The sequence below is a fragment of the Doryrhamphus excisus genome, chromosome 15 (genome assembly GCF_030265055.1).
Source record: "Doryrhamphus excisus isolate RoL2022-K1 chromosome 15, RoL_Dexc_1.0, whole genome shotgun sequence".
NCBI classification, from domain to species: Eukaryota; Metazoa; Chordata; class Actinopteri; order Syngnathiformes; family Syngnathidae; genus Doryrhamphus; species Doryrhamphus excisus.
In genome coordinates, this window is record NC_080480.1 from 14,967,175 (window position 1) to 14,977,563 (window position 10,389).

The window sequence follows — 10,389 nt, forward strand, 5'->3', positions numbered from 1 at the left end:
AAGGGGGGGGGGGGGTTATCAGAACTAAACTCCTATGGGGGAGTACAGTGTGGGACTGAAAAAAACATAACTTTGTAACATAAACACAAATATAACTACATTAAACAACATAACTTACTCAAAGACCTGCACCAGGGGAAAGGGAAGGGGGTGGAAGGTATTTCAGGTGACCACATTTTATAGCCCCGTCTTCACAGCTAAGTTTAGTGAAAATGTGGTCGACCCATCCAGGTGAGTTATATCTGTATTATATATACAATAATCCCTCCTTTATCACTGTTTTTATCACTGTTTTTGCTGGACTGCTTATTTAAAAATCATTTTTTTTGTAGTTGGAGCATAGAAAACGTATTTATGACCTTCCAAATATGGGTTTTAATATTGTTAGAGGCCTCTAGACATGAAATTACAACCCCATAGTCACCTGTTATACCTGTATTAAAGATACACTAATCCATCCTTTATCACTTTTAATTGACTTTGCTTTTGCTGGACTCCTTATTTAAAAATAAAATCTTTTTGTAGTTGGAGCATAGAAAACTTATTTATGACCTTCTAAATATGGGTTTTAATATTGTTAGAGCCCTCTAGACATGAAATTACAACCCCATTGTCACCTTTTATACCTGTATTATATATACACAAATCCCTCATTTATCACTGTTAATTGACGTAGCTTTTGCTGGACTCATTTAAAAATCAAATATTTTTGTAGTTGGAGCATAGAAAACTTATGACCGGCCAAATATGGGTTTTAATATTGTTAGAGCCCTCTAGACATCAAGTTACATCCCCATATTCACCTTTTATACCTGTATTATTTATACACGAATCCCTCATTTATCACTGTTAATTGACGTAGCTTTTGCATAGAAAGTTGAAGTTGAAGTACAAAAAACTACTACTATTCAACCACAAACAATATTATTCATTCATATATTTTAGAAAAGCTGTGTGATAGCATGATTGGCTATCTTGAATCGGCCAAAGAGATGTTTTTTATTTCACTTTTGGGCGACCATAGATCAGGTTTGCGACAGCTTCTGATGGCGTTTGTAGGAACGTGATTTCGGAGTGAAGGTGAGTTTGAGACCCCTGATGTAAAGGATTAACTTCTCAAGCCTTTTTTCTTTCTTTTTTTGTGATGGCACCACAGAAGGGTACCAGTGATGGCAAAGAGGAAACAGTATGTTCTGGCTACTCAGTACAACATGGCAGGTCACGTTTCGTCATCGTGGGAAGAGACCTACCAAGCACATCAGATTTCGGGTGAGTAGATCATTTTTAATACACTTTAACTTCTTCAGCAAGCCGTCACTCCCATGTTTGACTTCTTTTTACACTTAAAATAATCTTAAACTGTTAAAAAAGCCTGTGTGATGGAGTCGGTTTGACACCAAAAAGGTGTTTCCATGAACAGTGGAACCATCGGCACTCTAATCCACTAACATGAAGAAAAAGTGAAGCTCCAGCAGACCTTAATGCGACTATATAAAACGCTGCCCTAAAAAAAAAAAATACCTTCCAGCCAAGGTGAGATTGATTGAAAAAATATGTTTCCTTTCCCCCGTAGCTAAGAACACATTAAAGAAAATAAAGGTGTGCAATCAGGATGGAAAGAGATGATTCATGGGGCCGAGCTCTTAAAGTTAAATGTTCCAAAAAAAAACAAAAAAACACTCATAGTGGCCTTTCAAAAAATAGCCCACAAACCCCCGTCATGCTTTCTCGCACTGCGGCGCATCTTTGCCCAACACTCCCGAGACGGAACGATATGTCAGAACTGTAGCCCCACGTGGTTCATCACGGAAAAGGTCACGTATATTCCCTGCACGGAGGAACCTGAGCGGCATCCTGAATAGCGGGAACCCTGTTTAGTCTTTGGAGACGGAGCTTCACTTTGATGAAGCGTTCTTAGAACTTATCCGCTTCCACAGTGGGTGACCTTGTAAGGAAAGGAAACGCATGCAAATGATGGAAAAGCTAACAAATAATGGAAAAATTAGGATTAGTTAACAAATTAGCTTGCTTTGGTTGTGGTATTTATGTATGTAGCGTGTGCATGTGTGGCACATGTGATGTGCAAAACAATTAAAAAACATACAAAAGACACACTTTACCCGTACGGACGATGCACAAAGATGTACAAAGTGTAAAAAAAAAAAAAAATGTCCGCCAGTCTACAGCTCACGAATCAGCACATTTCTTACATGGACCGGCAATAGGAACCAATACTAGCGGTTCTGACTTAGGAAACCAAGGACACCTTTTATTGCACACCTGTATTATATATACACAAATCCCTCATTTATCACTGTTAATTGACTTTGCTTTTGCTGGACTCTTTATTTAAAAATAAAATCTTTTTGTAGTTGGAGCATAGAATACTTATGACCTTCCAAATATGGGTTTTAATATTGTTAGAGTCCTAAACATGAAGTTACATCCCCATATTCACCTTTTATACCTGTATTATTTATACACGAATCCCTCATTTATCACTGTTAATTGACTTTGCTTTTGCTGGACTCTTTATTTAAAAATAAAATATTTTTGTAGTTGGAGCATAGAATACTTATGGGTTTTAATATTGTTAGAGTCCTCTAAACATGAAGTTACATCCCCATATTCACCTTTTATACCAGTATTAATACACAAATCCCTCATTTATCACTGTTAATTGACGTAGCTTTTGCTGGACTCCTTATTTAAAAATAAAATATTTTTGTAGTTGGAGCATAGAAAGCGTATTTATGACCTTCCAAATATGGGTTTTAATATTGTTAGAGCCCTCTGGACATGAAATTACATCCCCATAGTCACATTTTATACCTGTATTATATATACACAAATCCCTCATTTATCACTGTTAATTGACTGCTTTTGCTGGACTCCTTATGTAAACATAAAATATTTTTGTAGTTGGAGCATAGAATACTTATGACCTTCCAAATATGGGTTTTAATATTGTTAGAGTCCTCTAAACATGAAGTTACATCCCCATAGTCACATTTTATACTTGTACTATATTTACACGAATCCCTCATTTATCACTGGAAACAACAACGTCATTATTCATTAATTTTCTACCACTTTTTATTCACGAGTGTCACTGGAGCCTATCCCAGCTGTCTTCGGGCGAGAGGTGGGGTACACCCTGGACTGGTGGCCAGCCAATCACAGGGCACATATAGACAAACAACCATTCACACTCACATTCATACCTATGGACAATTTTGATGAGTCGCTAATTAACCTAGCATGTTTTTGGAATGTGGGAGGAAACCGGAGTACCCGGAGAAAACCCACACATGGGAGAACATGCAAACTCCACACAGAGTTGGCCGAGGGTGAAATTGAACTCAGGTCTGCGTGTGTGAGGCCTGTGTGCTAACCACTCAACCGCCGTGCAGCTGAAATTAAGTAATAGTAGAAATAGTAAAATTTAACATGTTCAGTTCCAAATGTAAACATTGTAAATAGTTAATGGGGCTATATTTGTAAATAAACGGTTCTTGTTTTATCTTTTCCAAACAATTTTTTTTAGTTGGGAACTGATATTTCCCTGAAACTTACCCGGAAAAATAATAGAAATAGTAATAGAAAAAATACCCGGAGAAAACCCACGCATGCACGGGGAGAACGTGCAAATTCCACACAGAGATGCGTGGAATCGAACTTGTGTCTCCTAGCTGTGTGGCCTGAGCGCTAACCACTCGTCCGCCATGCAGCCGATTTGTAGCATAACATGTTTATATATTTATATTCATTAATATGAGTGTGAATGGTTGTTTGTCTATATGTGCCCTGTGATTGGCTGGCCACCAGTCCAGGGTGTACCCCGCCTCTCGCCCGAAGACAGCTAGGATAGGCTCCAGCATACCCTCGACCCTAGTGAGGATAAGCAAGTAGCTCACAGTGCATTATTATTTATAGAAAGACTCTGTCATCAGCGTGGTCAGGTGTACCTAATTTAGTGGCGTGTGTTTGAAAGCAGGCCTACTTTGTGCTTTCATTGATTTTTCATTGCAAGCTCCTGTCTAATTATAAAGACATGAGAGCAGCACTTTCCTTTGAGCAGACGTGTCCAAGTGGATCATCATCATCATGTCTTATTTATCTTTTATTACCAGCATCAAGCAGCTTTTTGATGTTCACAACAGCCTGCAGAAGAACATTGTCTTTTATTTATTCTTTTTTTTTTATACTGTCGATAAGACAGGCTGATTGGTCACGGGTACTTTCAGTTATGCAAGTCATATTTTAGGACAGTGACCGTCATTGAATAAAATAACTAATTTCGCCTGGTAATATTAGAGGTGTTTTTGAGAAGCCATTTATTTTCAAGTTTTAATCCAATTTTTGTTTTGATATTAATTTTCTCAATTGTGTTTTCAATATTTTTTCTTGAAAGAATACAACCATTTTTTTTAAACGAATTTCTTAAAGGGGACCTGTTATGTTTTTCTTCTTTTATAACTATAAATGTTGTTACTATGTTGTATTCTCGGGTTAAATAATGTCAATAATAATTTTTGGATGGCTTTGCATGCTTACAGTTTTTTTTAACAGAGTTCTATGGACGTTACTGTAACCCCGGAAGTCCTCGGGAGCGCTTGGGAGTGTGACCGATAACAGTTGGAGTGTGCTCGGCAGGAGGAGGGTCCAGGAATGGGGAAAATTCCAAACACCATTTGAGTTGGAGGTAAGAAAATCCAAAAAAACACTGCTAGAAGAGGCGCAGAATCTGGAAGATCTAGAAAGTATTCTGTGCGGGTTATTGTGTGTAGTTGCTCTATAGGAATCCAGAACTCAATAGAATTTCAAATAACATCACTTTCCGAATGCTGCAATTTTATTTTTGGGCATTCCTTATTCAAATTATATTTTTAGTCTCGTAATTTTGTAATTCTCGTAATTTTTTGACATTTTCAAAAAATATAACTTCATTAGCAATTCTTTGACATTTTACTTCAAAAGTCTGACTATTACAATGCCGTATTCGCGGGTTAAATAATGTAAATAATAATTTTTGGATGGCTCTGCATGCTTACAGTTTTTTTTAACAGACTTCTATGGACGTTACTGTAACCCTGGAAGTCCTCGGGAGCACTTGGGAGTGTGACCAATAACAGTTGGAGTGTGCTCGGTGGCAGGAGGGTCCAGGAATGGGGTAAATTCCAAACACCATTTGAGTTGGAGGTAAGAAAATCCCACAAAAAAAAAACGCTAGAAGAGGCGCAGAATCTGGAAGATATAGAAAGTATTCTGTGTGGGTTATTGTGTGTAGTTGCTCTATAGGAATCCAGAACTCAATATAATTTCAAATAACATGACTTTCTGAATGCTGCAATTGTATTTTTTGGCATTTTTGGCATCTTTAATCTTGGAATATTTTGACATTTTGACATTTTTTTCACAAAAAAAATGTGACTTCATTAGCAATTCTTTGACATTTTTCTTCAAAATTCCGACTATTCTATTTTTATCCTTATAACATTGCAATATTTCTACAACTTTTTTCCACTAGGATAAGGTAGAGGAATGGTGTTTTTAGGCTAAAAAGGATCCCAAACTAGCTAGCTGCTTTGTTAGCTTTGTCGACTATTTATTTTAAAGAGGGCTCGATTTGTACAATTTGTCCTGTATTTGTAATTTAATTTGTCCCAAATGGTGCTAAGTGGGCGTAAGCTTTGTGTACTCGGCTCTGGGAATGCTTTAAGATGGTGAAATGTTTTGCGGCGTGTTTTGCGGTCGCGCCCTCATTAGCATTCATTTGCAGCTCGGCGTCATTAGCATGCTAACAGTAATCTTTTAGCGCTTTGTGTTCCGTGTGACACATTTATATAAATAAATAGCCGCAATTAAACATAAAGCGCTTTGACCCGGCTTCCGCAGCCTCGAGCTATATTTCATGCTAGCCCTGGTACATATAATTCGCTAATAGTTCCAACAATCAATGAGGTATTAAATGTTTTTTAATGACATTTTAATCATATGTATGATGTCGGTGTTGCTTGCTGTGTGCTTTGCTGCAGTAATCAGCATAAAGGAATATATGTTGGGAAAAAATATTCCTGTTTTCTCATGGGGGAGGCTCATAAAAAGTAGCGGTGATTTATGATTCAATAAAAACACACAAAATTAGGCGAGCTTGGAAAGGCGATCAAAGCAGCCTTGCAAGGATGATGTCTTAAAATGGACAAATTCATATTGTTTAGAATATCCCCAAAGATGCAATAAATCACTTTTTTTGACAAGTTAGTGTGTCCGACCGGCTTCTCTTCTTCTTTATTAAAGCGCCACGGAGGATGACAGAAGATCCATCTGTGGACTTTACACACACACACACACACACACAGTGTAGTCCGCCTTTAAATTGGGATTAATTACAGCACAGGGGGGGCCGTGGGTTGAAATGGGAAATGATACGCTCCCGGGAAGAATGCTTTTAAAAGACGCTTCATCTCCGTTAGCGCACAAGCCCTTCAGATGGCGATCACGTATGGAGCAGGTGAGAACAAGGGACCACGGCGTTTGTTTTTCTTGACCTTCTTTTACAGTAGAACTGCAGGCCTTTTCCATATTTTGAAATCAATTCTTTTTTTTATTGTATGACTTTACTATTGACAAAAATGACCAACGTACCGCTATATTTTATACGATTTTATACCATTATTTGACTTGAGATGACTGAGTACAACATTCGGCTTTCTTCTTACATAAAAAAAAAAGTAAATTGACTTAATTATTGTGAAATGACATTTTCTCAATAATATTCTCATAGACTTTCTTGTAAAACAAACAGTTAAAAACTGGAAAAACTCCTAAAAACAAAACATTTTTCAAGTAAAAAAATTGTCAACCCATTGAAAAATAGCAGAAATTATTATTATTATTATTAATTATATTATATTTATATATATATTGTATATTATATGAATTATTTATTTAATTAAAAAAAATAATAAATTTATTAAAATTGAAAAAAATATAAAATAAATTTAATTAAATTTAATAATTAAATTATTATTATTCAATATAAGTCTGACTCAGTGTCGTCTTACAAACAACACAAATTTCATCAGACAGCAACTACTACTAAAGGTAAACCGAAGAAATATACAAACAAGTATCAATTTTATGAGTGGAGAAAAAACAACAACAATGTTAAAGTTTTCCCATAATGCATTGCATCTGAGGAAAAGCATTTATTTGTGCCTATCGGGCGCTGCAATGACATCAGCCTCCCTCTGGGTTCCTCTGTCTCTCCCTGGTGGACAGAGGCAGCATCATCCATCCATCATTCATCTATTTTCGATGACGCCTGTACTGAGACACAATGCATCATGGGAAAACTTTAAAATAGTATTTTTTTCCCGTTTCAAACTCATATTGGTACTTTTTTGTATATTTCATAGGTCCAAATGTATAAATCAGTTTGTTCCTATAAATTTAGTGGGTGCGGTGTATCCACGGAAATGTAACAATAATTCTCGTAAATATTATTTTCTAAAATATTATTTTCACTTTTTTCACAGAATTTGAATTTCTCTGAATTTCCGATCATTCTTCTAAAAAAAAAAAACTTGTAATATTCCAATAAAAAAAAATTTTCTTACAGTATGTTAAACAAAGGCGGGACTAGTTGCAGCGAGAAAAAAATAGGTGAATAAAATATTAAAAATATATATTAATCAATTTTAAATATGTATAAAATAAATACATCAAAAAAATAAATCTAAAAATAAATAAAATATGTGTAAAGAACATAAATAAAATGTGTAAATCATCTGAAAAGCTTGTTTATATCCCATCACCTGTTGGCTGGTCCACAGCTGAGGAGAGCGCCACCTGGCAGGTTACGTAACGACACTTCCTGCGTCCTCTCACCATGGCTGTTAGCAGCGACAACGTGCATCTGGCCTCTGCAAGCATTTAACACATGCGACAATGTGTAACATGCTAATTTGTTCCCAGCTGGGACATTTGGAAAATGCTGTCAATGGGCCTCAAGTGGCAAAGAGTGACAGTTAATTCCTAGTTAGGCACCTTTATCGCAATTAGCATTTAAATGAACGCGGTTCCTTGGAACTAACAAACCGACAAATCATTATCGATCAGGATTTTGTGACATCTGGTTTTGAGGTGAACTTACCAATTAACTTTTGTGATCATGGTAGCTGCCTTGCTCATTAGCGAGGGTTCCATACGTAGCCACGAACTTCTGAAAAGTCGCTAGATATTTTTGCAAATCTTATTAATTAAAGACTCGTAATTAACGTAATCTATGTAAACCTATACTTAAATCGCAAAAACTCTGTAGCTTTATTTGGTAAACCATCGCTATCCTAACACACTTACCAAAATTAAATATCTAGCTAGCTAACAACATAACCTCAATCCTCTAAATCTTGACAGCTTTGTAGCTCGTTAATTAACATACAAATTAACTAAACCCCTGAAAATTGCTACCAAATAGCCAATTCTAGTGTAATTTTATTTGAAAACATACCCTCAAACCTCTGAAATGTAGCATGCTAAGTCGCTAACAGAGCCTCAGAAATATTTTTTAGGTAGTTCACTAACTAACAAACTAACTTTCTGTGGCTAACCCTACTAGCAAACTTAATCTTATATGAAAACATACCCCCAAATCGCTTAAATGTAGCATGCTAAGTCGCTAACAGAGCCTCAGAAATGTTTTTTAGGTAGTTCACTAACTAACAAACTAACTTTCTGCGGCTAACCCTACTAGCAAACATAATCTTATATGAAAACATACCCCCAAATCTCTGAAATGTAGCATGCTAAGTCGCTAACAGAGCCTCAGAAATGTTTTTTTAGGTAGTTCACTAACTAACAAACTAACTTTCTGTGGCTAACCCTACTAGCAAACATACTCTTATATGAAAACATACGCCCAAATCGCTTAAATGTAGCATGCTAAGTCGCTAACAGAGCCTCAGAAATGTTTTTTTAGGTAGTTCACTAACTAACAAACTAACTTTCTGCGGCTAACCCTACTAGCAAACATAATCTTATATGAAAACATACCCCCAAATCTCTGAAATGTAGCACGTTTACTATAGCTAAACCGCTAATTGAGCGCTAATCGAAACAGTAGTTCATTAATGAACAAACTAACTTTTTGTTAGCTAACTCGCTAACAAATGGCCAATCCAATAAGTGTAATTTTATCTGGAAGCATACGTTAAAATCTCTTAAATGTAGCACGCTTAAATGATTTTTTTTTACGGTAGTTCATGAATTGAAAAATTAACCTTTTGTGTGTAATCCTACAAGCTAACTAGCTAACAAATGGCTAATTCGTGCAGAAATCCAATTGGAAAATACCCTCAAATCTCAGAAACTTAGCTAGCTAAAGAACTAGCTTGTGGCAAAACTATCACATTTCTGGGACAAAATTAGTAAATCATATTGTTTAATTTACATTTTGTAAATTTATTTATACTTGCAAAGACAGACGGTTGGTCTTTTATAGTCCCTTACAGGTCAAAAGAACTACAATAATGGCCGTTGAGACACTTCCTGTAATTGGAATATTAGTGTTAAAATGAAAGTATAGCTTTTGCGCAACTGTTGTAAGCCATACTAAACAACAATGGCTACTGCTAGCAATGCATGATGGGAATGTTTTCTGCCTCACATTCATTTCCTTCTATTTCTATTTCTATTTCTCCCCCTTGGAGACATCTCCATCAAAAAAAATCCATTGAACGCAGCGCAGGGCAAAGCCATCTTTACAGCCTTGCTCTCTAACACCAGAAGGAGCGTTTGATTTCTATCTCAGGACGCGGCCGGGGTCCTGCGGGGGTCAGTATGGCTGACAGCTTTGGAGATTGATAGTTAAGGAGTTTTTTTTTTTTCCACCACCGGCAGGCGGAACCGAGCCGGACAGGACGAGCGAAGAAGCAGTGATCCAAAAAAGTGAGTGCGAGTGGAGTGTAGCGGCCACTTCCTGTCTGTCATCGGGGCTGCAAAGTGAGTGAAAGCCTGCAGTTTGTTTTCATTACTCACCGCTGTCATTTCCTGTCTGTTTTTTTTTTATCGTCTTGCTACAAAAGTAACAAAGATGACAGAAATTGCTTCGCCACGGCTGATTTTAATATAGATATGCAGGGAAAAAAATCGGTTTATGGAAAAGTAAACACCATTGCATACAGTAGGCATGTATGTAGCACCAATCAAAAGTTTAGAGACAGCAGCTCATTCAATTCAATGACTATGCGTCTCTATACTTTTGAACGTTTCCTTATAGGTTGACTTATTAGTACAATTTCCATACATAGAACATCTACATGTTTGACCATCTTCCCATACTTATTATTATTATTATTATTACTATTATTATTATTACTGTTACTG

The 10,389-nt window shown here is 36.4% G+C and overlaps 1 protein-coding gene and 1 long non-coding RNA gene across 6 annotated transcripts in view; one reads left to right on the top strand and one right to left on the bottom strand.

Moving 5' to 3' along the window:
- The window catches only part of hs3st2 (heparan sulfate (glucosamine) 3-O-sulfotransferase 2), a 216,467-nt gene extending 211,768 nt beyond the window's left edge, over window positions 1-4,699 (top strand). Inside the window, exons 8-9 of one of the 2 annotated variants that reach the window (XR_009119484.1) lie at window positions 1,157-1,269; window positions 4,560-4,699. The gene's annotated coding sequence lies outside the window, so the exon portion shown is untranslated. The remainder of the gene's footprint in view (window positions 1-1,156; window positions 1,270-4,559) is intronic. The other variant, XR_009119485.1, reaches the window with a different exon arrangement.
- Window positions 4,700-4,798: 99 nt separating this feature from the next.
- On the bottom strand, window positions 4,799-8,953 carry LOC131102758 (uncharacterized). Of its 4 annotated transcripts, XR_009119490.1 has the most exons (4): window positions 8,786-8,953; window positions 8,159-8,238; window positions 7,821-7,928; window positions 7,098-7,332 (listed from the first exon to the last, which is right to left on the bottom strand). It is a non-coding gene; the product is annotated as an uncharacterized LOC131102758 (long non-coding RNA). The 4 variants fall into 4 exon arrangements; XR_009119491.1 differs by lacking the exons at window positions 7,098-7,332; window positions 8,786-8,953 and adding an exon at window positions 4,799-5,247 and having other exon boundaries at window positions 8,159-8,723; XR_009119492.1 differs by lacking the exon at window positions 8,786-8,953 and having other exon boundaries at window positions 7,098-7,327; window positions 8,159-8,723.
- Between the last annotated feature and the right edge of the window lie 1,436 nt (window positions 8,954-10,389).